The sequence below is a fragment of the Felis catus genome, chromosome B2 (assembly GCF_018350175.1).
Source record: "Felis catus isolate Fca126 chromosome B2, F.catus_Fca126_mat1.0, whole genome shotgun sequence".
Lineage (NCBI taxonomy): Eukaryota > Metazoa > Chordata > Mammalia > Carnivora > Felidae > Felis > Felis catus.
The window spans coordinates 118812455-118840261 of NC_058372.1; the positions used below are offsets into that span (position 1 = coordinate 118812455).

At 38.2% G+C, this 27807-nt stretch overlaps 1 long non-coding RNA gene across 4 annotated transcripts; it reads right to left on the minus strand.

Moving 5' to 3' along the window:
• Positions 1-589: 589 nt before the first annotated feature.
• On the minus strand, positions 590-27777 carry LOC109499897. 4 transcript variants are annotated; one of them, XR_006598303.1, is made up of 6 exons: positions 27460-27777; positions 8969-9071; positions 7398-7507; positions 6643-6856; positions 2175-2563; positions 590-777 (listed from the first exon to the last, which is right to left on the minus strand). It is a non-coding gene; the product is annotated as an uncharacterized LOC109499897 (long non-coding RNA). The 4 variants fall into 4 exon arrangements; XR_006598305.1 differs by having other exon boundaries at positions 6643-6720; positions 8969-9162; XR_006598304.1 differs by having other exon boundaries at positions 6643-6812; positions 8969-9162.
• Positions 27778-27807: the final 30 nt, after the last annotated feature.

A 27807-nucleotide genomic window follows, 5' to 3' on the forward strand; every position in this document is an offset into this window, starting at 1 on the left:
TGCTTGGGAGGCTTAATCGGTTAAGCATCTCTCAATTTCAGTTCATGACCTTGAGATCCAGCCCACCCTTGGGCTCCATGCTGGACATGGAACCTGCTTAAGATTTTCTCTCTGTGTCCCTCTATCCTCCCATACTCATGCTCTCACTCTCTCTCTGTCTAAAAAATAAATAAATAAATAAATGAGAATCTCAAGGCTGTAGAGATTAAGTAACTTATAAACATTACCACTAAGTGTAAGCCAGTCTTGCAGAAGACCCATACTGTTCCTCACATACCTCACATTGCCTTCTCGTATACAGACTTGAATATCATGAATAAGGTTCAAGATAGCCTTATGATTGAGGCTATAAGAATGATTGCTGCATTGATTTGACCTAGAAAGTTCAGAGAATGGACAACAGAATGAGAAACACAAAACAATAGTTGTTTTTTTTTTCCAAATCACTGGATTAGAATAGCAGAAAAAAGAATTCAGAAGACAAAAAGTGGTAATTAGCTAGCTGTATCAAAAGTAGCTATGGGAATGACATCGCCAGGAAAGAGAAGAGTAAATATTTCACAAGACAATTAAACTCAAGGCTAATATATCTAAAGCAAAAGGTTTATTGGTAACCCTCCATTTTCTCTTCCTGGCGAAAGTGGTGGAAAGAGCTACAAGAACATAAGACTGAATTATTCTTCAAGGCCAGGTGACAGGCAGCTGGTTCATGGTTAATTGCTGGAGCCCCGTTGGAGTTGTAAATACTGTTAGTCTTTGCAGTTTCATGACAGATACCTGAAGAACACAGATGTTTATGTAGTGAGTCAGAAGTTTATTTCTTGGAACCTTTTTTACATATTCACTAGATAAACACTGAGCAACAATGATTTGCATGGAAAATCTGTTTAACAGAGAAATAGACATGTGTAGTGGTTTCTTGAGCTCTCAATTCTCTGTCACACACAAAAAAATTCTATCCCTCTGTCCCACTTACTAGCTGTGTCTGTGTTTTCCTGTCAGTACAAGGCATGTAAGGTTCTTGGGACAAGCTTATTGTATAAGTTAAATAAGTGGATGTACAGTTGACTCTTGAACAACATGGGTTTGGACTGCATGGGTCTGCTTCTACATGGAATTTTTTTATAAATATAGTACAATATTATAAACATATATTCTCTTATGGCTTTCTTAATAAACATTTTCCCTCGCTTACATTCTTAAGTTGTAAGAATATAGTATGTAATACCTGCACAAAATATGTGTTAATTGTTTATATTATCAAGGCTTCCCATCAATAGTAGGCTATTAGTAGTTAATTCTGGAGGGAGTCAAAAGTTATACGTGGATTTCCAACTGTAGGTGAGGTCAGCACTCCTAATCCCCACGTTGTTCAAAGGTCAACTGTATATAAAACACTTGGCATGGTGCCTAGAACAGAATAAGAAACCAAACAATAGTTGCTATTCATACATATATTGTAAGATGTAATGTTCTGCTGACTCTTCTCAAAAGGAAACCAATATCCAAATTTGTCTCGAGTATTGGTCTCTCGATGCTCTCAGGATGATTGGTCCCTGAAGGCCACTAAGCAGAGTCCAATGGGAGAAAAACCAGTGTCTGACTTGTAGCCGTGGAAGGCTGGTATTTAGGTGTGGGCTCTTGTCTTTGGTCCCTTTTAATCTGGCCAACCTCATGCTTCAGCAGAGTAAAACTATTTCTTCCAAAGGTTTTCATTTGCAGAAACAAGAAGACCCTTGAGGCCAATAACTTGATATTTATTTTTAAATGTTTCAAAATAAAAATAATAGTGTGAGGCTTTGCTTCAGCTTTCTTTCTGAAATGACCCTTGACAGGAACTGGAAATAGTTCTTGTCAATGCAGCCATTATCTCTTGTGACCAAACGGGATGTGGGAGGTAGGGTGGAATTTCTGAGTGCTTTGTACATAGGAATAAAATGTCTGTCACTTAGTTAAAATAAATTATTGATTTTTAAATCAAATCAAAATATTGAGTCAAACAAGCAGGTACTGTACTTGGATTTTCCCTTATTTGTAAGAACTGTTTTTCACCATTTTATGAATAGTGGGAAAAAAATAAAGAGTTATAAATAGCAAAAAACATGTTTTGGGCTCCATGAAATCTATACAGGCAAATAATTATAGGGCAGTCTGAAAAAAAAAGTTTCAATTACCATTGTTTCCTAGGAAAATGATTCTCATTCTTGCCTTATCAGGTAAGCAAGCTGACAGAATGTTCAGAGTACTTAGGTCCCATTCCCACTGGATGCTGGTACATGAAGCTTAAACCATTCTTTCCTCACACCAGCCTTCTCCTCTTCTTGGGAACAAGGGTGTTAAGTGTCCTCAGCATCCCTCAGGGCTTGGGCTTGGGCAACTGGAGAGCAAAGCAAATGACTGGGTGAGCTGGAAGGGAAATAGAGGAAGCTGGACACGTATTAAAGTGGAATAATGACAGATGCTTTAACAGGGCAATTGTTGATTTCTTCCAGTTATTGAGATGACACAGTCTGGGGTGACCATATTGTTGCTTCAGGATGTGCCAAATTTAAGTATCCACGGCCTGGGAGTAAAGAAAATAAAAGAATGAGCAATGAATGATCACATTTGCTTCTTGCTTAAATTTCCTCCAAAGCTCTAATTGTTTTAAGAAATAACTTCCAAATCCTCAGCCTGAGATTCTGGCGTTTTCTTGCTCTCGCTTCTACCCACTTATCCAGTTCCTGTGGTTGTCTTTTTTTCTTTGAACCTTGGACTTCACATGCTCTACTCATTAAAAAAAAAAAAAAAAAAAGCAAGCAGTATCACTGGACTATATCAGAAATGTGTTTCTTTGCCTTGAATGTCATACTCCTTTTATCCAGAGTGCTCCTACTTCCTTTATTTCCTAGGCTAACTGATAAATCATCACTTAAAACACTTTACTCATACATGAATCTGGGTTGTGTGTACTTTCTATGTTCTTTACTTTTGTCAGTCATTTCATTTGTCATATTATAATCCTGTTTTATTGTCTGCATCAATCACCAAGCCAGTGTCTTTGATTTGAGTGGTTTGATTTAATATGTGGGGCCTCATCTGTGGTCTGTTTTAAAAGCTCCCTGGTGATTCTGGGTTACAACAAGGATTACAACCCACTGAACCAGACTGAGAGCTCCATGAAGACAGGATGGTTGACTGTCTAGCTCAACATCACACCCCATTTTCTAGCTCAGTGCCAGAAACATAGTAAATGCTCAGGAAATATCTATGGATCAAATGTCATTGTAGCCCCAATGCTTGATGTGGTATTAAGTATAATTGTTGAATGAATGAATGAATAGCTTAAATTCTACAAGGATTACACAAATTAGTAAATCACAGATCCTATTTTTAAAAAATTACAGTTGGGAGCAAGTGAGGGGAACTGGAGAAGCACACATTCTGATATAATCACTTACACAACCAATGATAGAAATGTTTGCAGTGGTTGTGATGATTTGTTATGGAGAATCTCTCTCATGGTGAGGATTCTTCTTTCTGAATGCAGAAATTTTCCAAGTGGTTTGGCAGATGTCCAGTTAATTGAAGCTTTGAGCAAACTCCCTGTAAGTTTTTTAGAAAACTGCTAAATCTTCTGAGGTCATTCCAGACCGTTTGCCTTTCTCTGTTATGCACTAAGGCAGGAAATGTTTTCCTCCGTTTTGAAATGAGCAATTCAAGGGGCCAGTAAAGAATGCATGTGGTGGGACGCGTTATCAGCCCCCTCCAGCTGTTTACCAGGGTCCTTTTCATTCTTAACAGGGACATCAAGTTCTTTTGGATACTAGTTAGGTTTTATACATAAGACAAAATAAACATTTCCTGGAGGGCTTCAGAGGGTAACTACTCTTCCGTCTTATCTTGCATTTTCCTTCAATCAGAAAAGGAAAAAATAAGATTTAATGTGAGAGAGGCCTACCATTTATCAGGTTAGGCTGTAGTCAGTTGATACATTAAAACATTTTCTTGAGCCTGAAAGCAGTAAAACCTCTCCGTTTTCTCCATCTTGCTTGCTTGATTTTTTATGCTTGTGAATTGTCCGAGCCCCAGCCCAAGGTCATCTGAGAACAATAGTACCTGAGTCATTAACGTTCTTAAGGTCTTGTTTAGGAGGGGTTGCTTGGGGCTGCTGTAGTCTGAACTGAGTCATCCCACACTGGGCCAGGGAGGCTAAAAAACTGGACTCTTCCCAAAGGAACAGTTGTTATTATAGTGAATCTCCAGAAGGAAACATCGTTAGTGCTAACTGAACATGTATTTTGCCTCAGATTTACTGTTGGGCAGGGACAGATCATGACCTTTTAATCAGAATAGGCTTAGATTGAGTTTTTTGGTACAAAATAAATTCGCTTCTAGTAGGATTTGCCAGAGACCACCCTGGGGGAAGGTTCGATGGTTCATTTGGAGATCTTGGGATTTGGAGTCAGGTAAGACTGAAGTTTAAATCCTGTCTCTTGCCAATGTACTATGTGAGTTAGGTAAGATACCTGTTTGGGGCTCAGGGTTCTCATGTATGAAAGAAAATAACTAACAAAGAAATGCAATATCACTAATTTTGTCAGATGCTCCCTTGCCTAAAAAATATTAGTTAAAACTATGTTATGTGCTTTCCAAAAGTGTCCTCCTCCCACCCAGGTGTTGTAATCTATGTTATTACAGAGAAGCATGTAGAGAATGACAAACACTTGAATAAGGTAGAACAAAAGAATATGATGGAAAAAGCATTGAATTTGGAATTGAAAGACCTCATTCTTAAACTCAACCCTAGCTGTGTGTCTTGAGGCTCGCTTGTAAAATAGAAGTAATATCTCCCTTCATATTATTATTGAGAAAGTCAGATGGCATAATGTTTATAGATCTACTTTGAAAGAGTCAAGAGCACAGTGCCCATATTAATTATCATGAAGGTTGTATTTCTTCTCCTACTAACCAAAACCAGGTTTAAGAGTGGGGAACGGTACACAGCTGGGAAAGGGGTATTTTTCCAAGCCAGAAAGGAAGGTGGTGATTCAGGATGCGATCTGAAAGCAGTGTTTACATTTTCGCAGCTGCCCCTCTGAGCGGAGCTAAACCTCATGTAGACAGCCCAGTGTTGGCTTTAGTGGGGCAGTTAGGGGCGGCTGAGATATAGAAGTGCCTGGAAATAGAGCATTCCTGCATAAATTTTGTGTGATGTGCTCATGAAAAGGATTGTGTTGTGTAAAACTATCGAGAGCAAGACTGAGGACTTAAAGAGAACAGAGGTTTGTGGGAAGAGTAATAAAAATAGTGTATATGTGCATTTATTTTAATGTCACAGTTCATAATAGTTCTTGAAGGCATCCATTACTGAAACAGACAGAATTTATTGGTGCTAAAAAGCTGCTCCAATGGGTAATCATTTTCCTGACTGTCCTCCTGAATCGTTCTGGAAGTCTTCCAAAACAGTCTTCCGTGAGTCATCTCTTACAAACTCATTTTACAGCCTTCAGGTCCCATTGACTTGGCGTTTAGCATTTTTTGCACTTATATTTTCATTTTGTTAATTTCTTCAAGTATTAGGAAAATGGGTAGCCCTTCCACCTGGGCCTGGTCTTCAGGCCCCATCATACGAAGGTGGAACCTAAACGGGTCTCTCTTTTATACTGCATGCCCCCTCTCTTTGGGAGTCCAGAGAAAGAGCAGCAATGAGACTTGGGCGTTTTTGTTTGGAAGAAATCAAGTACACAAAATACAGGTAGAAATAGTGCAGATGTTAAATTGTCATACAAACGCAAAATTGCATATTCTTCCAATTGTCATTTGAAGCCCACATACAATGAGTCACTCATTTGGGTGATATCTCGGGAAATAGCATGGTCTGTTATTGTGAATGGAGAAAACACCGTTTATCATTTATAGGCATTCACTCCAAGTAAGTTTATCAGAGAAACTCCAGTACTTTCTGATAAATTTTCTTGTGAATCTAAAACTGCTCTAGAAAAGAAAAAAAAAAAGATGAAAAAGAAAAAGAAAACAAGCCCCCCCCCCAAAAAAAGGCACAACAAACTGGGTGAGATGTGAGAACAAAGGACCATGGAAGTTTTGAGATGGAAAAATTACTTCAGACTTGGTTTTGGAAAGTAGGGGACAGAGATGGAGTAAGAGCTTACTAAGATGTCAAACCTGAGCTTGACCTTGAAGGAGAGGTCTTGGAGTGTGGAAAGGAATGAGCAGCGGCACTGAAGCCACTGAAGAGGGGGAACATTCGGGTCACAGAAGTGGCGTGGTCAGATTGCAAAGACGCAGGCGACTATTGGTGGCAGCTGCTGTCATGTTAAATATTTCTTCCTGAACTTAGAGGGGAAATTGGACTCAGCAGCATATTAATTAGAAGCTCTTTTAAGTGTTATTTATACATATTACTAATATGGGACACAGGAGATCTAGAAAAGAATGATGAAAAAATTAGTAAAATAACACCTTTAATATTCCTATTTAAAATGTTGATTTTTAGGCTTTTTTTTTTTTTTTACTTTGTGAAGCGTTATTTTACACATTTAGCTTAGAAGTATTTTATTAGATATTTTCCCACGTCATTAAAATATTAGCCACACTTTTTTTTAAGTAAAATCATTAAATAATAATTAAATAATTATTTACCTAGAAACAGCATAATAGTTGAGCAGCTTCTAAGGGAGCTCTTGTGGTGAACGGATACCCCTCGGAAGCCTCTGATGCCTCATAGAGAAGGTCAAGAGAAAACAACAGCTCAGTGGGGTGAATTGTTGAAATCTGGAGGTGTAACTGGATTCATATTTTCTGATTCCTTTCTGTAAATCAGTTAAATATTCTTTTCCAATTTATTAATGTGACACTAAACAAAGAGAAGTTTAAAAAATTCACAGTCCTCATTTCCTCATTCAGATACTACGTTCTTTTGATTTTATGATTTGGATGTAAAAATAAACAACATCATTGAGATAAAGGAGACACGAGGTGAGCCCTACTGTTTCCCCGTTGTTTTTGTTTGTTTTTTTTTTTTTTTTTTTTTTTTTTTTTTTTGCCTGGGACTGCTTCTTGCCATGGCACAGGGTGGGGAGCCCAAGCAGATTTACAGTCATGCTGAGTTTTGGGGTCTGAGATTGGAATTTGTGGCTGCCTGAAGCATCTGGAATTTGCAAGCCAGTGGTATTCAGAGAAAAGGAAGCTGCACAGAGGGTGGGCACCAAAACTCTGTGTGAGGATTCAGCTGGGATCTCTGCTGGGGGTTAACCAGGCTTGTGTGAGGCAAGATTGCATGAAATCTACCAAGGATCTGCTGCAGGGGTGAATGGTGATTTCTGAGGTTGTGCAAGGTTGTGTGTTGCTGAGAGAGGTTGGAGAGCTGGCCCAATCAGCAAATAGAAGATACGTACACAGAATTTTCAGTGTATGCTACATCCATGTGCCTCTCTCTCTTCTTCTCTCTCTCTAATTTGTCCATATGAAAGTGTGTGTCCTCTTCCAGGTCCTGCTGAAGTAATTCCTAGGAACAGAATTACCCATTATTTACCCAGTCTTACTATTATGAAATTAACATTTATTTGTAAAACAACGGGTAAGAAACACCACCTGATTTCTAGATACAATCTTAATCTAGTACTGAATCAAAGCAAAGGGAGTTTGAATTCACACTATTCAAATTGTTTTGAGACTGATCTGGGTTTGACAGTTCTCAAAACTAATTTTTTGATAAACTTTCAGCTTTATTTTTTAAGAATTAGGATTTCAAGGGAAATTAGCTTTCTACTTTTGCTTTAAATACCAATTGTTTTCCTTCTGTACAAATCCTTTTGCATAGAGTTAAAAAACATTGAAAAGACTTTTAAAAATTGATGGGGTGCCTGAATGGCTCCGTCGGTTCCGTGTCCGACTTCGGCTTAGGTCATGATCTCGCCTTCATGAGTTTGAGCCCCACATCAGGATCTCTGCTGTCAGCTCAGATCCTGCTCTGTCCTCCTCTGTCTCTGCCCCTCTCCCAGGTGTGCTGTCTCACTCTCTGTCTCAAAAATAAATAAAAACACTAAAAAAAGAGTAGACTTAAAAATCGAGAACAAAAGGATATTAAAGTGTTCAGGAATTATTTTGAGTTTAAGTAAAAGTCTATAATATTCTTGAGTTGAAAACTTTACACCTAAAATATTTTCAAACTTTGGAAAATAAAAACTAGTCATTGTTTTATTTAGAATGATGTTACTTTTAGGGGGCCTCGGTTGAGCATCCGATTTGGATCTCACAGCTTGTAAATTCAAGCCCCGTGTCGGGCTCTGTGCTGATGGCTCAGAGCCTGGAGCCTGCTTCAGATTCTGTCTCTGTCTCTGTCTCTCTGTCTCTGTCTCTGTCTCTCTCTCTGTCTCTCTGCCTCTCTCCTGCTTGTGCTGTCTTTTTGTCTTTCAAAAATAAACATTAAAAAATTAGAGTAATGTTACTTTCAACATAGTTAAATAATAGTAACATAGTTTGATACTAAGATAATGCAAATTATTGGTGTAAGGCAAGCAGTCTTGAATTATTAGCAGTGGGACAAAAATAAGAAAGATCTCATGGTATAAAATAGACTTGACCCAGTGGCTAAATGTACTTTTACAGCTGTTTGGACTTTTCAAGAGTCTTGCTATCTTTATAATGCACACTTTTAGTTTTCTGTATTGCACTGTGTGTATTTATAATCATTTATGCTGAACGGAGAACAGTTTATGTAATTTACTCCTAGCATCCAAGCAACTTGGCTGGTACTTTTTTTTTTTTTTTTTTTGGTCATTTTCTGTTAGCGCAGATGTTTGCAAGCCTATTTGCATAGAAAGGGGGGAAAACCTGGGTAGAGTGGCTTTCTGTGTTGCCTAGGGATAACAGAAATCCATTCACAATTGCTTATTAAGTTTAAAAGTCCTTATAAGGAGTATATTCTATAAAGATGTGTATGAGAACAAAGAATATATGGTTTTACCTTTTATTGGATCATCACCATCCTAATAAACTTGCCTTTTCATTTGGCCAGATATTGGTCTTCCCAGCCTCTAACATATCGAGGTTTTCCCAGTTCCATATACCTAGTAAACAGGATAGGTACTCTTAGGGTTTTTTAGCCGTGAGATGTATCAGTCGCCTATGAATTGGACTCATTGTTTTCATCCTTTAGCTCTAAAAAGAAACCATTTTTACACATATTATTAAAAACATAATATACAACTGTTGCCCCCTACATTAACTGAAGATTTATATATCAATATGTGTAATTTACCTATATGTTTTAGACAAATTTTCTTTTTTTCCCTTCCCCCTCCTCCCTCCCCCCCCCCCCTCCCCGCCACAGGTTCATTTGTACACAAGCACAGGAGGACACCAGCCCCATGCGAAGCCCAGGGGTCATACTCGTTCTTCTGTAGAAGATTATCTGCATAATTTTGTGACACCTGAACTGTGTGTATTCCTTCAGGTAGGATATTGTTTCCTTTAGCCAAGCATCCTGGGACATGATTTACCTAGTAATGCTTTAATTATTTTGAGTTTCCTCAGATCCCACAGGTAACCAGTTTGAACCCGATAAACCTGTAGTTTTGGGGGTGCCTGAGTGACTCAGTCAGTTAAGTTTCCATTTCTTGGCTTTGGTTCAGATCATGATCTCATGGTTCCTGGGTTCAAACCCTGCATCAGGCTCTCAGCACAGAGCCCACCTTGGATCCTCTGTCTCCCTATCTACTCATCCCCTGCTTGTGTGCTCTTTCTCTGTCTCTCTCTCAAAACTAAATGAATATGAAAAACCAACAACTGTAGTTTTGAATATTTTCCCCTCAAGCCCACACAAAGATAAAGAAGTTTTCTTGACACTTCTCATCAGGAGATAAATATTTTCTAGACGCTCTCTCCCGCCCCCGGTCTGGAAAGGTCCATCCTTATGGCCAGAATCTTATTTTTTTTTTTTAACATTTATTCATTTTTGAGAAACAGAGCACAAGCAGGGGAGGGGGCAGAGAGAGAGGGAGATACAGAATCTGAAACAGGCTCCAGGCTCTGAGCTGTTACATTTTAACTCACCATCTTGCAAGTATCTAAAAGTAAGAAGTCACTGCACTCTAAGTTCCTGGGATGAGCAAATGCCCTCAGGGCACTATTTCATTTCAACCTTCATTTATCCCTCCATTAACTGCTTCCTCTTCCTGGTTGGACCCTGGTGTTTTTTCTTTCTTTCCTGTTCAGCAGTGCTTTTTCATTTGGAAAATGTTTACTTAAGTGTAATACCCATACAGAAAAATTACAAGCACAAATTATAAGTAATACAGTGTGAGGAGTTGTTACAAACTAAACATGTTCATGTAACTATCATCTAAATCAAGACAAAGACTATTACCAGAGCCCCAGGAACCTTCTGACCCTTTGTAAAGGCATCAGCCACTTAACTATAATAGCCTCTATCCTTTTATTTTTATAAATTAGCTTTGCCTGTTTTTGAATTTTAGGTAAATGGAATCATATAGTATATATTCTTTTGTCTATGAATTTATTTGCATGACATCATATTTGTGAACCTTACCCATATTTTCATGTGTAGCATTAAAAAATTTTTTTTAACATTTATTTCTTTTTGAGAGAGAGAGAGAGAGAGAGAGAGAGAGAGAGAGAGTGAGCAAGAGAGGGGCAGAGAGAGGGAGACCCAGAATCTGAAGCAGGCTCCAGGCTCCAGGCTGTCAGCACAGAGCCCGATGTGGGGCTTGAACTCTGTGACCGGGAGATCATGACCTGAGCCCAAGTCGGATGAATAACCAACTGGGCCACCCAGATGCCCCAGTAGCTTTAAAAAATTTTTTTTCTTTTTAAATTTTATGACTGTACTACAACTTATCCAGTCTATTTATTGATGGACAATTGAGTTGTTGAAAATTTGGGGCCATCACAAATAATGCTGCTGTGAGCATTCTTATGGAAGCCTCTTAGTGAACATGCACATTCATTTCCATTTGGTGTATAGCTATGAGTGGAATTGCTCGGGTGTACATATGTTCTTTGGCACTTTTCCAAAGTGGTTGCTCGCGGTTATGTTCAGTGAGCAGCGTGGGAAAGCCGCAGTAATTCTGCGTCCTCCCTGACACTTGGTACCGCTGGGTGTGTTTGTTTGTTTACATATTAGCCATTCTGATGAGGGAGAGGAAACTCACCACTGTAACTGACATCTCTCTGTAGGTTAATTATTGTGAATACCTTACCTAATGCTTATTAGGCAGCCATTCGCTTTTTTTTTTTACTTTCTTAATTCTGTTCTGCACATGAGGTCTTCATAATATATATATATATATATATATATAGCAAATATATGTATATAGCAAATATATATATATAGCAAATATATATATATATATAGCAAATATCTTCTCCCACTCTGTGACTTCACTGTCTTAATGTTGTTTAGATGAGTAAAATTGCTTAATTTTAATGAAATCCAGTTTTTCATAGTTTTCCTTTCTGGTGAATGTGTTCTTTGGCGCCGTTTAAGAAGTCTGTTCCTCCTTAATTCTTGAGGATAATCTTTACCTGCTTAAATCTTTATGGCTTTGCCTTTCATATTTACACATCACAATTCGCATGGAATTGGTTTTTGGTTGTCATAAATCAAGAGACCATATTATTGACTGACTGTTTCTAGATTCTGTCTTCTTTTCCACTGGTCTGTTTGCTCATGTGCAAATACCACCTTCTTATTTACCATAACCTCACAGTAAATCTTGAAATCTGGTAGTGTGAGTTCCCCAACTTTATTTTTCTTCAAGAATTGTTTAACTGTGCTTGACCCTTTCTGTATTCATACAAATTTTAGCACCAGATTTTCAATTTCTGTTGAAATACCTAATAAAATTTTAGTTGGATGTTATCAAATTTGTAAATTAATTTAGGGATATTCGAAGTTTTATAGTATTGATTCTACTAATTCATGAATATTTATTAAAATCTTTTAAATTTCAGTAATATTTTATAGTCTTATACAGAAGTCTTACACATCTTTTGTTAAATTTATTCCTACATATTCAATACTTTATGGTCTTGTGTTATCATTTCTTTAAAACTGCATTTTCCAACTGTTTTTGCTAGCATATGCAAATACAAATGATTTTTATACCCAGAAACCTTGTTAGATTCACTTACTAATTCTGTCAATGCCTTATCAATAAAAATTTAGATTTTTTACATTCACAATCATGTATTCTGATTCTTTTATGTTTCATTCTTTTTTCTTTCATTTTTTAACTGGATAGTGAATAGATGTGGTTTTATCGAACACACTTGTTCTATCTCTAAACTCTGAGGTAAGCTTTCCATTGTCCACCAGTAGGTATTACATTTACTGAAGGTTTTTGTGGAGATCTATTATCAGGCTAGGGAAATCCCTGTCTATTGCTGTTTGCTAGTAGCTTTTATAATGAATTTCTGTTACATTTAATCAAAATTGCTGTGCAATTGTTTTTTTCTATTGTATTTTTATGATTCATTTTCTATATAAGGTAAAAGTTTAGTTCTCTGCTTGAGTAAAACAGGCAGTCATCTATCTGGTCAGGATGTGGGTAGTTTTATACATTTCCCTTTTTTTTATGTTTATTTATTTTTGAGAGAGAGAGAAGGTAAAACTTTAGTTCTCTGCTTGAGTAAAACAAGCAGTCATCTATCTGGTCAGGATGTGGGTAGTTTTATACATTTCTCTTTTTTTTTATGTTTATTTCTTTTTGAAAGAGCGAGCGAGTGAGGGAGGGGCAGAGACAGAGGGAGACACAGATCTGAAGGAGGCTCCAGGCTCTGAGCTGTCAGCACAGAGCCAGACTCGGGAACCCTGAGATCATGACCTGAGCCGAAGTCAGAAGCTTAACCCACTGAGCCGCCCACGCGCCCCAGGATGTGGATAGTTTTCAATGTCTGTTTCTTTTTAGGGCGCCTGGGTGGCTCAGTCAGTTGAGTGCCCAGATTCTGCTCAGGTCATGATCTTAGGATTCATGAGTTTGTGACCTGGATCGAACTCGCTGCTGTCAGTACAGAGCCGGCTCTGGATCCTTTGTTCCCCTCTCTCTCTGCCCCTCCCCTGCTCACTCTCTCAAAATTAAATAAACATAAGATAAATTAATAAGTGTCTGTTTCTTTTAAAGACTTCAATCTACTCCTCCTGTTTTGAGTTCCCCCACTGTCCACTCCCATGCATTTTTATACCCCCCACTTTGGGAGCACTTAATGCCTTTAATTCCTTATAGTTTCCAGGATTGCGTGCCACAGGTTCTCTCTCTTTTGTGGCTTCCTCATTCCTGTCCTCTTTTCCTCCAGCCCTGTTGATGTTTAGCACTTAATTTTCTGTAAGTTGCTAAGTTATCTACCATTATCCCCTCAGCTTTTCAACCTCCAAAATTCTTATTCATTCGTTTGACAAATGTCTTGCAGTTAGGATGACCAGATTTGGCGAATAAAATCCCAGGATATCCAGTTAGATTTGAATTCTACACAAACAGCAGATGGGATCTCTCTGTACTCAGACATTATCTGCTGTTTATCTGAGGTTAGTTGGTCATCCTGCCTTTTACCTGGCATTCTTATTGTGAGTACCAATAGGTTTAGGTATTGTAGGTGTAGGTGATACATGAGAGATTAAAAATGTTCAAAAATCCCTGCTCTCAGGAGGTTACATTCTGCCGGTAAGACAGATATTGTACATGCGTAAATTATGTAGCATGTTAGTGATACGTGCTATGGAAAAGAAATGAAGTGGGCTAATGGATGTCAGATATATAAAGATTGAGATTGCACTTAAGGTGCGTCGGAAAAAATATCAAGGAGAGAGTGAAGCTACAGCAATTTTAGGGAGAAGTGTACCCCAGGCAGAAGGGGCAGCACATGAAGCCCGAGGCAGGAGTGTAGCTAGTATGTTTGAGGCGGGAGGCCATTGTGGTCCAAGCGGGTTAGCAAGATAAGGTCAGGAGCAGGACAGGAACGGGAGTCCAGACCAGGGAAGGCATTGTGGGCCATTGTGAAAACAAGGCTTCTCCTTTCAGTCAAGAAGGAAGACAGTGGAGTGTTTAAACACGAGTGATGTTGTTGAAAGACATGACACTGTTGAAAGAAGCAATCTGGCTTCTTTCTGGCTTCTATGCAGAGAATGTGCAGCGGTGGCTCAGGGGAGGCTAAGGAAGAAGAGATTACTGCAGTAACCTAGGCAAGAGATGATGGTAGCCTTGACTAGTGTGGAGCAGTGGAAATGGTGAAAAATGTCAAAATTCTCGATCTATTTTGATGGTAGATCTAACAGGATTTCCCGACGGGTAGGATATAAGTATTAGCAAAACTGTGGAATCATGGATAATGCTATTTTTGATCTGAGCACTTGGAAGCAGGGTTCAGTTCTACACCATCTCTCATCTATTTTAATCTTCTCTTATTTTTATCTTCATTGCTTTATGTTTGTTTATATCCCTTAATGATAGTTTAGGGAGGCTTTGGGTTGAAGCAATGATAAACCTGTGTGTTGAAATCAACATGTGTATCCAGAAATCCATATAGTTATTTTGATAAATTAATTTTATTTAGTTTTGATTTGTGGGGAATAAGCACCTTTGGAATTTAACTGTAATGTGATACCTTATTTTGATAAAGGTGATGGAAAATAAATGTGACCAAAACAATGTGGCTCATATCCATGTAATGTAAGACATGTGATTCAATTAGAATTTCCTTGTTGCATTTGGTTTCTGTAGAGAGAGATTATTTTTTACCCTTGTGCCACTGCCAAAATGATACCCATGAATTAACTTCTCTGCCATGAAACTAGTCCATTTTTGTATTTTGAAATGACTGATGGAAATGATCCAAAACATTTTATGTGCCCAAAGAGACATCACATACCCTGCGTAATTCCACAAGGAATTGGAAAAGGTCCAGCTAATCAGATCAGATATTTTTTTTTAATTTTTAAAAAATGTTTATTTATTCTTGAGAGAGAGAAAGTGAGCATGAGCAGAGGACAGAGAGAGAGGGGGACAGAGGATCTGAAGGGGGCTCTGCGCTGACAGCAGAAAGCCCAATGTGGGGCTCGTGTACCATGAGATCATGACCTGAGCTGAAGTCAGAAACTTAACACTAAGAGCAGATATTTTTAACGCTTCTTATTGCGAAATATGAGCATGAACTTCTGGATAAATATATAGATTGTTATAATCAGTCCTTTTTTTTTTTTGATCAGTACTTTGTTAATTAGCTTTGTTTCCTGTCTGAGCACAACAAGGCAGAGTTTTATGCTATTAATGGCTACTCACTGCTTTTTCTTCTTACTTTGTAAAGAATGTCAAAACTTAACTAGATTTGCTTATATCTTTTAGGTATTTCCCATATTTCCCTGTCTTTTCCATGGCCTAACCTGATCCACTAAAAAAAAAAATAAAGAAAGAAAAAACAAATGACCATGTATTTTAAAACTACATACTGTAAAATGTTCTTTATACAGAAACCTGAAAACTTTGATGAGAGTGATTTGGGCAGCCTGAGGTATTAATTGAAGACCTATATGATAACTTTCAGTCATGTTGAGAATCAGATATACCTTCTGAATAAATTAACAAATAAAATTCTCCAAATTAAACTTACACTTAATCACATTTTAATTCTTTTCAAATTGTTGATACACATGAAAATTATCAGAGGGGGCGCCTGGGTGGCGCAGTCGGTTAAGCGTCTGACTTCAGCCAGGTCACGATCTCGCGGTCCGTGAGTTCGAGCCCCGCGTCAGGCTCTGGGCTGATGGCTCGGAGCCTGGAGCCTGTTTCCGATTCTGTGTCTCCCTCTCTCTCTGCCCCTCCCCCGTTCATGCTCTGTCTCTCTGTCCCAAAAATAAATAAACGTTGAAAATTATCAGAGAACCAGAATATTCAAGATTTATCCACACGGTGCCTCCTAGTTCATAACTCTGTGTTAAATAATTTGTGTAATCTTTTCCAGTGACAGTATGTTAATTGGACTTCTGTTTATATTTCCTGTTGTCATGCTTATCAAATTGGAATAACTGAACCTGTGGGAACCCATGCCAGGTCACTGGCAATTGATACCCCGGGATGAACAAAGTAAATCTTCCTAGGGCATCTGTTTTGTTTTGTTTTTTTGTGTGTGTGAAAACTTTCTATACTTAAGCAGATATATATTGGTGTGTAACACAAAGTGTAAAGGAGACATAAAAGAAATTTTTACTTGCTACAAGTAGACTTTGGACTTTACCTCAGCCTACCATCGATCTCCTGTACTGCTTTGACATAAATGTTTGAGCGGCTCATTTTGGAAGTCTTCAGGAAAGAACCTGTGATTCTAGCATGTTGTTCAGATATTTCCAGGGTTAGATACTGATATCATATTTTATAGCTCTTGTAAAGGTGCAAAATATTCTAGAATAGCTTGCAGAGTACGACATAAATGTCTAGTTATCCTACTAAGTTAGCCAGTCTTCCTTTTTTACCGGAACGTGCCTAATTTTGCATCAAGTAAGTCAATTCCATTACCTTGGATGACTTTTTCAATGTTCTATGGAAAATAACTATAACAGATATGAATTGAGAGCTTTATTTACATTAAGAGCCCCTCTGTATTCTCTCTTTTAACCATGATAGCAATCCTCTGAGTTAGATACTAGTTTGATTTGTTTCTACAGATGAGAACTTGGACACAGAGTGGTCGGGTTACATTCTCCAGGTCATACAGACTTGGAAGAAAAGGATCCGGGATTTGAACCCAAGTTGTCCTCTTTGGAGGCCCTACCTACCTTTAAACATTATTCTTTGTCCATAAATAATCTTGAGTTAACACACTCTTTTGTTTAAAAAAAACCAAAGGAAATCTTTTTAATTATGGATAGCAGGGCTGACTTCTGCAACATGATGTGATCCTTAACTGGTGGGATGAGCTGCACACAGTACCCAGTGTACATGAACGGCATAGACTTAACACACATTCAGAGGTACACGGTGAATCTCAAACCAGACTATGAAGTTGATGAAATTCATGTTCCATTTCCACAGGCCTCAACTTCCACATTCTTGACTTCTCTCAGCACTTTCTCTCCAACTGCTTTCTAACCTTCCCCTCTTGTGTAAACTGAACGGAATGTGATACCAGCCTTTATAATGTGGTTGATGGATTCCACTTTACATGGGTGTGAGTAAATTCCAGTAATGTGCATTATCTCCACTAGGCATCTTCATCCAAACCTTTGGCTTTATCTCTAATAGAAAGATTTGAGTCCATTAAAATGCCAGCCCCAGTAACCGTGTGGTAAGATAACTTGAGAGTGGTAGACCCTTGATCTAACTCTATACCTTCCTAAGCCGCTTTATGGAATGAGACTGACCAACGGTATAGATGGCCTAAAGGAAGACCACCACACAGCTTCTTTGCTTATTTAAAACTAGCATCCTTCGGTGAAACTAACAGTGACCTATCTGTTGCAGCGCTAAGCATTTTCCAGGAGTTTCTGGAGAGCAGAAGAGCACCTATCTCATTGTTACCATTTTCTGCCAAGACTGGAACAGTTGGCTAGGGCACATGTGTTCCTTCTAGGTGCTTGCCCACCATCACTGCCTATACAGAGGCTTCAAGATTAAACAACTCTGGCCTCCTGTTCATTCTGATGTTGTGACATTTTGGTAACAAGCATTGAGTAGTAGCTTTTATAAAACCCTGCTCTTTGGATACCCGGAAATGCCTCTATCTTTTGTATTACTTTGATCTCTGATAAGAAGTTGCTAAAAATTAAATTACCTTCCTTATTAAAAGAGGTGCTACAGTGGAATTTTCTTCTTTCACACAGTTTTTTTTTTGTTTCCTCTGTTTATATGTTTATCTTTCCCACTTGACTCGGTCCCACTGGACTGTTTTTCTTTTCTCTTTGCATCCCAACTGCCTAGTACAGCACTTGACAGAGTAATGGAAATGTGGAATGAAGGAATTCATGGATGAGGGAGTGTAAATAATTTTTTTGAGTCTGTGTATAACTTTAGCCTCTGTAGAGGCTATGTATGTGTAGAATAATGCTTCAACCACAAAATATTCAATGGTGTTAGGTAGCATCATTGATGCTATTGGAATTGATGCTATTAGGCAAAATTCGTTTCATTTATTAACAAAAATTTAGAACTCAGGTTTTAAGTCAGTACTGATTCTAGACTATTTTCCAGGCAGGCTCCAATTTGTGGAACATTTTTAAGAGTTCCACAAAAAGTTTCAAACTGGCTTTTCTTATTTATGGCTGAAGTTGTATTGAAGAAAGCACAGTAGCCCTTCATTACTTAACACAGGTTTTAGTCCTCTCTGGACTATATCTAGCTCTACTTTTCCCTTCCAATCTGATATCCTTCCACTTTCCACATGCAGCATTTCTCTGTGCAAACCAGTATCCTCTGTAATCTCCCGTTACCCCAACACCTTGGACTCTTTATGGTCTTTATTCATCCAGCCCTTACCCTCTCATCAACCCTTTCCCAGTCCTTCCTCAGTCCTACTCCAGCAGTTTTTACCCATCTTCCTCCACCATGAATCCTTCCCTGACAACTCTTACCAAATGGTTTTTTGTGCTCTTTTTCTGAGTTCTTAGTACACATATGGCTAGTGCCACAGTTACAACCTGACTTTATTTCTGTTTGCTCTGTCAGTTTTCTCCCCAGATGTAAACTCTTTGAACGCAACGATTCTGTCAGTGCCTCCAAGTCTCCCATAATGCCAAATAAAATATTAAACATACAAAAAACGTGCTCAGAGCCAAGGTGACAAAAGCACAAAAATTAACAAGTGAGACTTCATCAAAGGAAAGTCTCACAGCAAAGGAAACCGTCAACAAAATGGAAAGACAACCTATGGAACGGGAGAAAGTATTTGGAAATCACATATCTGATGAAGAGTTAATATTTAAAATATAGAAAGAACTCATACAACTCAATAGCAAACAAATCTGATTAAAAATGGGCAGAGAATCTGAAGACATTTTTCCACAGAAGACATACAAATGGTTAACATGTACAAAAAGAGGTGCTCAGCATCACTAATCACAAGCGAAATGCAAATCAAAACCACAACGAGATATTAGTTATACCAGTGAGAAGGGCCATCATCAAAAAGACAACAGATGAGTTGTGAGCATGTGGAGAAAAGGGAAGCCTTGTGTATTTTTGATGGCATTGTAAATTGGTGCAACCACTATGGAAAACAGTATGACGTTTTCCTCAAAAAATTAAAAACCCAGCCAACCCACTTTTGGCTACATATCTAAAGGAAATGAAAATAGGATATTTAAGAGATCTCTGCGCTTCCATGTTTATTGCAACATTATTCACAATAGCCAGGATATGGAAACAACCTGTCAGTAGCTGGGTGAATGGATAAAGCAGCCATGACATGTGTATACAATGTAATGTTCAGCCATAAGAAAGAAAGTAGGAAATCCTGCCATTTGTCCTAGCATGGATGGAACTTGAAGGCCTTATATGCTAAGTGAAATAAGCCAGACAGAGAAAGACAAATACTGGATGGTATCACATATAAATAAGTGGAATTTTTTTTAAGTTAAATTCATAAAACCGGTAGAAAAGTTGTTGTCAGGGATGGGGGGAGCGTAACACTGAAAGGTTGGTAGAAGGGTGCAAGCAAGATTTCAGCTACAAGGTAAATAAGGTTTGAGTATCTAATGTACAACATGGTGACCGTAGTTGATAATACTATATTGTATAATTGAAATGTGCTGAGAGTGAAACTTGAATGTTTTCACCAAAAGAAAAGAGAAGAAAAAAGGAAAGAAAGGAAAGGAAAAGAAACAAGAAAAAAAGGAGAAAGGAACAAAAAAGAAAAGAAAAAGAAAAAGAAAAGGAGAAAGGAAGATGGAAATGTGAGGTGATGGATGTATTAGTTAACTAGGTGGGGGTATCATTTCACAACGTACGTACGTTAAATCAGCATGATGTACACTTTAAATATCTTACTATTTTGTCAGTTATACCTCAGTAAAGCTGAAATTAAAAAAATATATACTTGGCAGTGTTGTTTATTGGCAAGAGGAGGGTTTTTTTTATGTTTCACTGACCCCTTTATTGATACTTTTCATATCCATTTCCTATTTGATCTTTAAAAATTAAAATCACTTGTCAAAATCATTTTTATAATCTGTCACATCTCAGTGCTATGTCTTAATCAGATGATATTCAAACCTGTCTGAAAGGAAAGTTTGCCTTCCTATTTGGAAACTTACACAACATTCTGCCCACCAGATGTCAATGCTTCTTTTGGAAACACTTCTTGTATGGTCTCTCTTATCATGCAAAGGGCACAGTCTGTAGTTTAAAGATCTTGACAATTTTAACATCTGGGAGTGACTTAAATCCAGGAAACTATATGGCCATAATGATAAGAATAAACAAAGAATATACTAAAGATAGTCTTACTAGAGAGAATATTTCCCCCCACTTTTCACTTAAAGCTAGGAAGTGAAATGAATAGGGAATTGAAGGATAACCTATAAGTCTGAAACAGCACTTTTCCAGGTGCAGGAGAGGATATGAAATTGCTGACATTGGTTTTAAAAAGTTCAAAGTGTAAAGAAAAGGGAAATAGTACCTGGAATGGTGGTTTTTCACTGAAGCTAAGATCAAAGCTTACCATTTCTAAGTACAAAGTAAATGGAGTCTTTGGGAATTGCTCTAATTTTAATATAAGACAATTTTCTAATTTTTGTTCACTTTCTACTGGCTCATGCCTGTGTTTGCAGTAACACTGATTTGAAATGTCTATATTTGTGAGAAAAAAAAAATTTAACCACTTGTTTTTTAACTTGGTAGTATGATACAGTGAGGTCCATCTGTTTAACATCTGGACTACTGTAATACTAATTAGAAAGGACAGTATATTTTTCAGTTCTTCACATACCTTTGTACAGCAAACCTTCTAATATGTCTTACTGTATTTGTCACAGTGCAAGGTGTGACATTATCGGTAGCTATGATGGAAAGACTTCATTTCTTGATTTAAAACTTAGAAGAGTAACTGCCTAGATCTTAAATGAGCTCTGCCTATTTTGACAAGGGGAAATGAAGTAAATGAAGATTTCACTCCTTCTGTTTTACTTAGTATGAGGAAATTATAGAGGGAGACTGAGCTTCAAGTCTGGTTCTGGGCCGCTGCAAAACCCTGCCTTCACATTTTGTATTTTCTACTCTTCTGCTCTTTTAAATGCCTTGGCACCTTTAATTTTTTTTTTTTTAATATTAACTTATTTTTGACAGAGAGGGAGACAGACAGAGTGTGAGTGGCAGAGGGGCAGAGAGAGAGGGAGACACAGAATTCAAAGCAGGCTCCAGGCTCTGAGCTGTCAGCACAGAGCCTGATGTGGGGCTTGAACTCACAGACTAGGAGATCATGACCTGAGCCAAAGTCGGTCACTTAACGGACTGAGCCACCCAGGCACCCCATGTTTGTCACTTTTTAAAAACAAGTAGGTCAAGATTTTTTTTTAAAGTTCTGCTCTTCAGACTTAGACTTTATAAGTACATGAGTTAACATCATGAATACCATGACTGATTCTGCTCTGTGCAATTGATCAAATTTCCATTTTATCTATGGATTTTGGTGGCAGATAACACAGCTTTGATGAGTGATTAATTGGCCAGGAGGAAGATGGGCTCTTAGGGCTAGATTGATAGGGTCAGGGGAAATACCACAAATGCGGAGAAACTGAAATGAGTACCCCCCATAAAAACTCTTTGAAGACTACATTTAAATTAGAAAATATAGTCAATTATGTGCATATGCTTCTTACAGGGGGCAGAGTCCATTTACATAAGCATTTTATTTGTTTATTTTTTTAATGTTTATTTTTGAGAGAGAGAGAGAGAGAGAGAGAGAGAGAGAGAGAGAGAGAGACCTGGTGAGAGCGGGGGAGGGGCAGAGAGAGAGGGAGACACAGAATCCAAAGCAGGCACCAGGCTCTGAGCTGTCAGCACAGAGCCCCGACGCAGGGCTCAAACCCACAAACCAAGAGATCATGACCTGAGCAGAAGCCAGTCGCTTAACTTACTAAGCCACTCAGGTGCCCCTACATAAGCATTTTAATAGCTCCTTTGGATATCTGCTAAACTTCCAGAAGAAAAAGAATTAATGTGGGTACTCTCATGTTGAAAGGACTAAAAGGATTTTTTTTTGAAGTAAGAGCAATGAAGAAAATTCAATTAAAAACAGCTTTATTTAGACACTCTGTGAACTTTGTATGAAAGTTTCAAATGCCTGAAATAAAGCCTTTGTGTATGCAAGTCATTGGGCTTTGATTGGCATGGACTTTGAGCTAGCAAAAAAAAAAAAAGTAACAATGTTTTGGAGTGTCTAAGGAGTTCAACACTACAATTACTACACTTCTGTTTCCTTGATTTGGGGTAGGTTTATATTTCCTAGAACAAAAGTAAAACAAAAACAAAAACAAAAACAAAACTCCTAGGACAGTTGTTTCAATCACTTTCCTATTTCTGATTTCAGGAAAAACTTTATTATTTACACATGATTTAAAGGTAAACTGAGGCACATTACAATTTTTCAAGTGTATTTGAGCGTTAATTCAAATTGGGAAATGCCAAACCAAAGATGGTTAGAAGAGCTCCACCCATAGGAGGTAGGGGCAAGGTTTTTATAGAAAAAAACACTGAACCAAAGCAAAGAAATGATTTGATTGGCTATAGCTTAAGTGGTTGCCTTATTTGGGAAAGCTTCCTGTACTGTTTGTGATTAGTTGTTCTTCAGTTTCCTTATTTTGGATTGGAGTGCATTGACTCTGGCTTAGATTTTGTTCACTTCCGTATGTTGCTGCTGCATTGGAGACATCTCCGTGCGATGGCCTCCTTGTTTAAATACTTTAGTACTTACAGCCATTAGTTATTTTTTTCTGATTTGCCCTTTAAATATGGACCAGGCTAAAAATTCAAAATTCTGTACCATACTAGTCAACATTAAATATCACATAACATCATTGTTGTGTATCCAGTTACTTCTATGCATCATGAGCTCTGAACAGATTTATTTATTCTAAGACTCTTCAATTTAAGTCATTAAAACTGTATTCAGAAAAACATATAGCATCTAACTTCTCAACTGCAGACGTAGGGATTCAGGTCAAGAAAAGAATTATAGCCGCATTGAACTAGAGGTGACCGTCGTGTGCATCTGAGTTCGAGATGTGGTAATCTTAGCAAAGGCAAGTTATCTAGGTTTAAAAGACATGGTAAACCTTTAGAATTGTATTTTGCTACCACAATCAAGAGGTGTAAATTTTCTTCTTCTGAGTAGCCTATTTATAGGTTTTTGCTGCTGTTGTAGCCTTTATCCTCATACATGTTGGAAATATTTCCTCCCAATCTATTACCCTTTTCATTTATGGTATCTTTTGATCCATAGAACTCTTTTTGATCTGGAAGTTTATTATGTATACCAGTCTAGTTTGCTTTTTAAGAAAGTATCCACATATCATTAATTACATTCTGTGACATTAAACATTCCCTTAAATGTTAAAAAAAGAGACGGAGACGGAAGTTTTCATCATGTGTTTTCTCCTGAATATGTAACACGAATGAGACACATTTTTAAGTTCAGAGATTGATACCTCAAAATCCCCTTTACAAATATGGTAATAGTTTACTGATAACTAAACAAGAAAATTTTGCACTTGTACCTGTCTTCATGTATTTGTTTCTTATATGCAAAATTTATTGGTTTCTATTCAAAGAAAAAAATACCTAAGTAACAATATGGACTATGTCTTACGTCCACTTCTTTGCATAGGAGAAAAAAGAACAAGTCAATTTTCTTTGTTCCCAAGATTTAAAAAAAAAATGATTCTGTGGACTCAACTTGGTGTTGTCTGTGTGTCCTTCTAATAGCTGCCTATTGGTGGCTTTCTAGATGTCCTTCTGGACAGACCTTTAGATGAACCATGTTTGTTCCTGGAGAATGCAGCGTGACCACACGGATTTCGTCAAAATAATGAGCGTTCCTTTAAAGGCCAGCCGAGAGAGAGAGAAGGGTTTTGCTCAGCACATTTTTACTACTGATGCAACTCTCTCTCTCTCTCTCTCTCTCTCTCTCTCTCTTTTGCTCATACGAAACATCACATCATTCCTAAGGATGAGAAACTCACAGGCTAAAAATGTAAGGCTTTCTCTGTGTCTGGAGGGAAATTTTGTCATTTAAAAGAAAATAGCTCTGACTAGGCAGGATAGTCTTCCTGAGTATTTCATTCCTAGGACTGTTTGCATTCTTTCCCAGTGAGCTGGAGTGATAGGCACTGGATCCTATTTATAACAGGCAAGATGAGCTCTTAAGCTATTTGGTGCTGGGTTAAGAATAAAAGCTTCAGGGGATTGGTTGGAATTTCTGTGCGCCTCTTCTCAGCAAGCGTCCTTTGCCCTTTTGGGGGAGATGTGGCTGTATGTTAGGTTTGTGAGAACCCAACTCAGGAATAGCATGTGATGTGAAAATGGAAAACAGTTGGATTGAAACCATACATGGTGAAGTCAAAAAGATGCTCTTTCTTGAGCTGTTGCTGAAATATGCTGGGGTTATTTCAGTGCTTGAAGAATAAATAGAACTTGAGGCACCCTGGAGGATAATGGAAAAAGTATGTGAGAGGACTCTGTGAATTTTCCCAGCTGCATCTCAGCCAGTTATCATTCAGCTTTCACTCTGACTTTAGAAAACATTATTTCCCCGCAGCACAGTCTGAGCCCTTTGTGAAACTACCCTGCGTGTTTGAAGACGTGAGAGGGGCACCTGGGTGGCTCAGTCGGTTAAGTGCCTGACTCTAGATCTCAGCTGATGTCATGATCTCACTGTTGGTGGGTTCAAGCCCCACATCGGGCTCTGTGCTGACAGTGCAGAGGCTGCTTGGGATTCTCTCTCTCTCCCTCTGCCCCTCCCCCACTCATTCACATACACACACACACTCTCTCTCTCTCTCAAAGTAAATAAATAAAAAACTTAAAAAAGAGCCGTGAAGGAAGTTTCTACCTAACCCTGCATTCCTCACGATTGCTGTGAATCAAAGCACTGAAGCAAAACCAAAGAAACAAAACAACAACACCCCCCCCCCAATAAGCACAAGAAAACATTGCAAATGACGTGATAACTAATCATAAACTACACAGAGTTATAAGATGTTCGGCACCTAAAGGTCTTAGTCCAAGCTCTTCTTCAGATGAAGGAAGCAAGACAATAATTAAAATAATCTAATAACTTAACCAGTGATGACAGAATGGAATCACTTCTCATGGCTTCCTGTCTCCCTGTCAAAGGGTACCCTTCATTGGGAAATGCTCAATAGCAAAACTTACAAATGGAAAGCATGTCTGTAAGGTGTTTGGACAATGTAGTCCATTGGCAGTCTCTAGATTTACTGGGTCTGCGGCCCCGTAGCTGTGTAACAGCCGTAGAGAAACTACAGCATCTTGGTGTTACAAGTACTTAGACTCATCCGGTTTGGTTATCCCCAGGGAGAATAAAGGAGCTGGATATTTTTAGGAACGTTTAGCCATTCAACTTGAAGGGAGGGTGGTCCTGGTGCTGGGAAAAATGACGGAGATACAGGTCTAGGTGGTTCAGAATGACGGCGGATCAGAGGAGACATTCTTCTCTGCATTGTTTTTAACTTTATGTATGAAGCATCGAGATGTTCTTGCTGAATTACTTAGGATTTAGTACAATGAGAATCGGTCTGTTGAATACAGCCCATTCTTTTAAGCCTGCCTCCAGCACTAAGCTTAATCTCCTAGCTGAAACTGTATATGAGAAATATACTCGTTCCTCTCTATGAATGTTTATTTAAATTGATATCTTGAGCTCTCCTGTGTGTCGGTGAGGATCTCAGCATCCCAGAAGTACATCAGTAGAGGGTGGCACTTGTTAATCGAGAGGCAAGGGCACGGCAACAGAGAGAAACTTTTTTTTTCTGATTCAACACTGCTAAGCCGTCAGACCGGCACTAGAAAACAATTTTTGAATATAGATCAGTTTGTGTTATGAATCTGAGACTTCAGGCTGAGAGTCTTTCCTAAGCTGTCCGTGTTTCTACCTTAATATCGCAAAACATCTTCAGAATGAAGGAGAAGGAAACTCCCGATCAGCCTTTAGGTTATTCAGAGTTTTATCTTGGCAGATTTTTGAGTAGATCGAATGATATCGTATACATACAAATGACAGCTTATTGTGGTGGCTTTAAACATTAACTTGAGGAAGTTGATTTTAGTTGCTAGTGTCAAAATATAGAAAGGGATAAATATATGTCAGGAAATTATAATAATGGTACATGTATTACCTTAGCCATAGACCTGAGTATGTAAATTGAGGTCTCATATGATTTTCTCAACCCTGTAACAGTAACTATTATTATTATTTCCATTCTTTATTTGTGAAAATTGAGGTTTTAGAAGGTCATGCAACTAATAAGTGGCAATGGCACTGATCTTTATGGTTTTCGAATATGTACTTTTGTCCACCAGGTTCTACTACTTGAAATAAAAGTTACGCTTCCCATTGTGTCGTAAAAACACATAGTAAATAACTTTGTAACTCTGCTGGTTGCGTGCTAAGCCTCTCAGGTTTTGATTGGTTTTGTTGGTTAGGTCTTTTTGTTTTGTTTTGTTTTGTTTTGATGAAAAATCTTGAAAGATTTAAACTATCCTATGTTCTTTATGAAGAGAGATCAGAACAAAGTAGACTGTCAGCAACTGGCAAGCATCAGTGATTCATGTGAAAGACTATTGTCTCTGGTGATACAATGAGCGCTGGGCTAAGAGCCCAGCGACAGGAATCTGCCATATCCTGGCTTTGAGATTTATGTAAACAATATAACTGGGATACATTATCTACAGTTTTTTTGTTTTTTTTTGTTTTGTTTTTTTTAAATCTCTGGGATGCCATGATTCTCATATAAAACTCTACATTTGAAGGTCTGGCATTGTTTATTTAAAAAGCATATGTAGGGTTTTTTTTTTTTTATGTTTATTTATTTTGAGAGAGAGAGACAGAGCACAAGCAGGGGAGGGGCAGAGAGAGAGAGAGAGAGAGAGAGAGAGAGAGAGAATACCAAGCAGGCTCTGTGCTATCAGCACAGAGCCTGACGTGGGACTCAATCCCACGAACCACAAGATCATGACCTGAACTGAAATCAAGAGCTGGTCATTTAACCGACAGAGCCACCCAAGTGCCCCTAAAAGGCATATGTAGTTTAATTCACAGGAAGAAAATAATGGTATCAATATAGAATTAAATTCACACTTCCAGAGTACCATATTCCATGGCAACATTATTTCTCAGAAAAGTAGGGCCAGCACATTGGTTGTAAAATGCCTGAAGTAAAAATGTAGTAATGGGTAGTATGAGACACTCTGATAACTGTTGCTGGTATAAGAAGAGACTTACCTCAAGAAGAAAGAGTAGTGTATCATTTTGGAACAGAGCTTGTGAGCATCATTCCTCCCAAGTCCTCTCCTAATATGGCAGCCTTAGCACAGGGCTGAAGCCGTGGGAAGTGTTCAATACATATTTACCCTGAAGGTGTTCTGCCTCGAGAGAGAGAGAGAGATGTCATTTTGAACTTCAACCCAATTTTTCCAACTTCACATTCTGCAACTTTTTTTCACTTTTCGATCATTTTCCTTGTCATCTTGTGCATATAAGAACTGAGCAGATGGGGCGCCTGGGTGGCGCAGTCGGTTAAGCGTCGGACTTCAGCCAGGTCACGATCTCGCGGTCCGTGAGTTCGAGCCC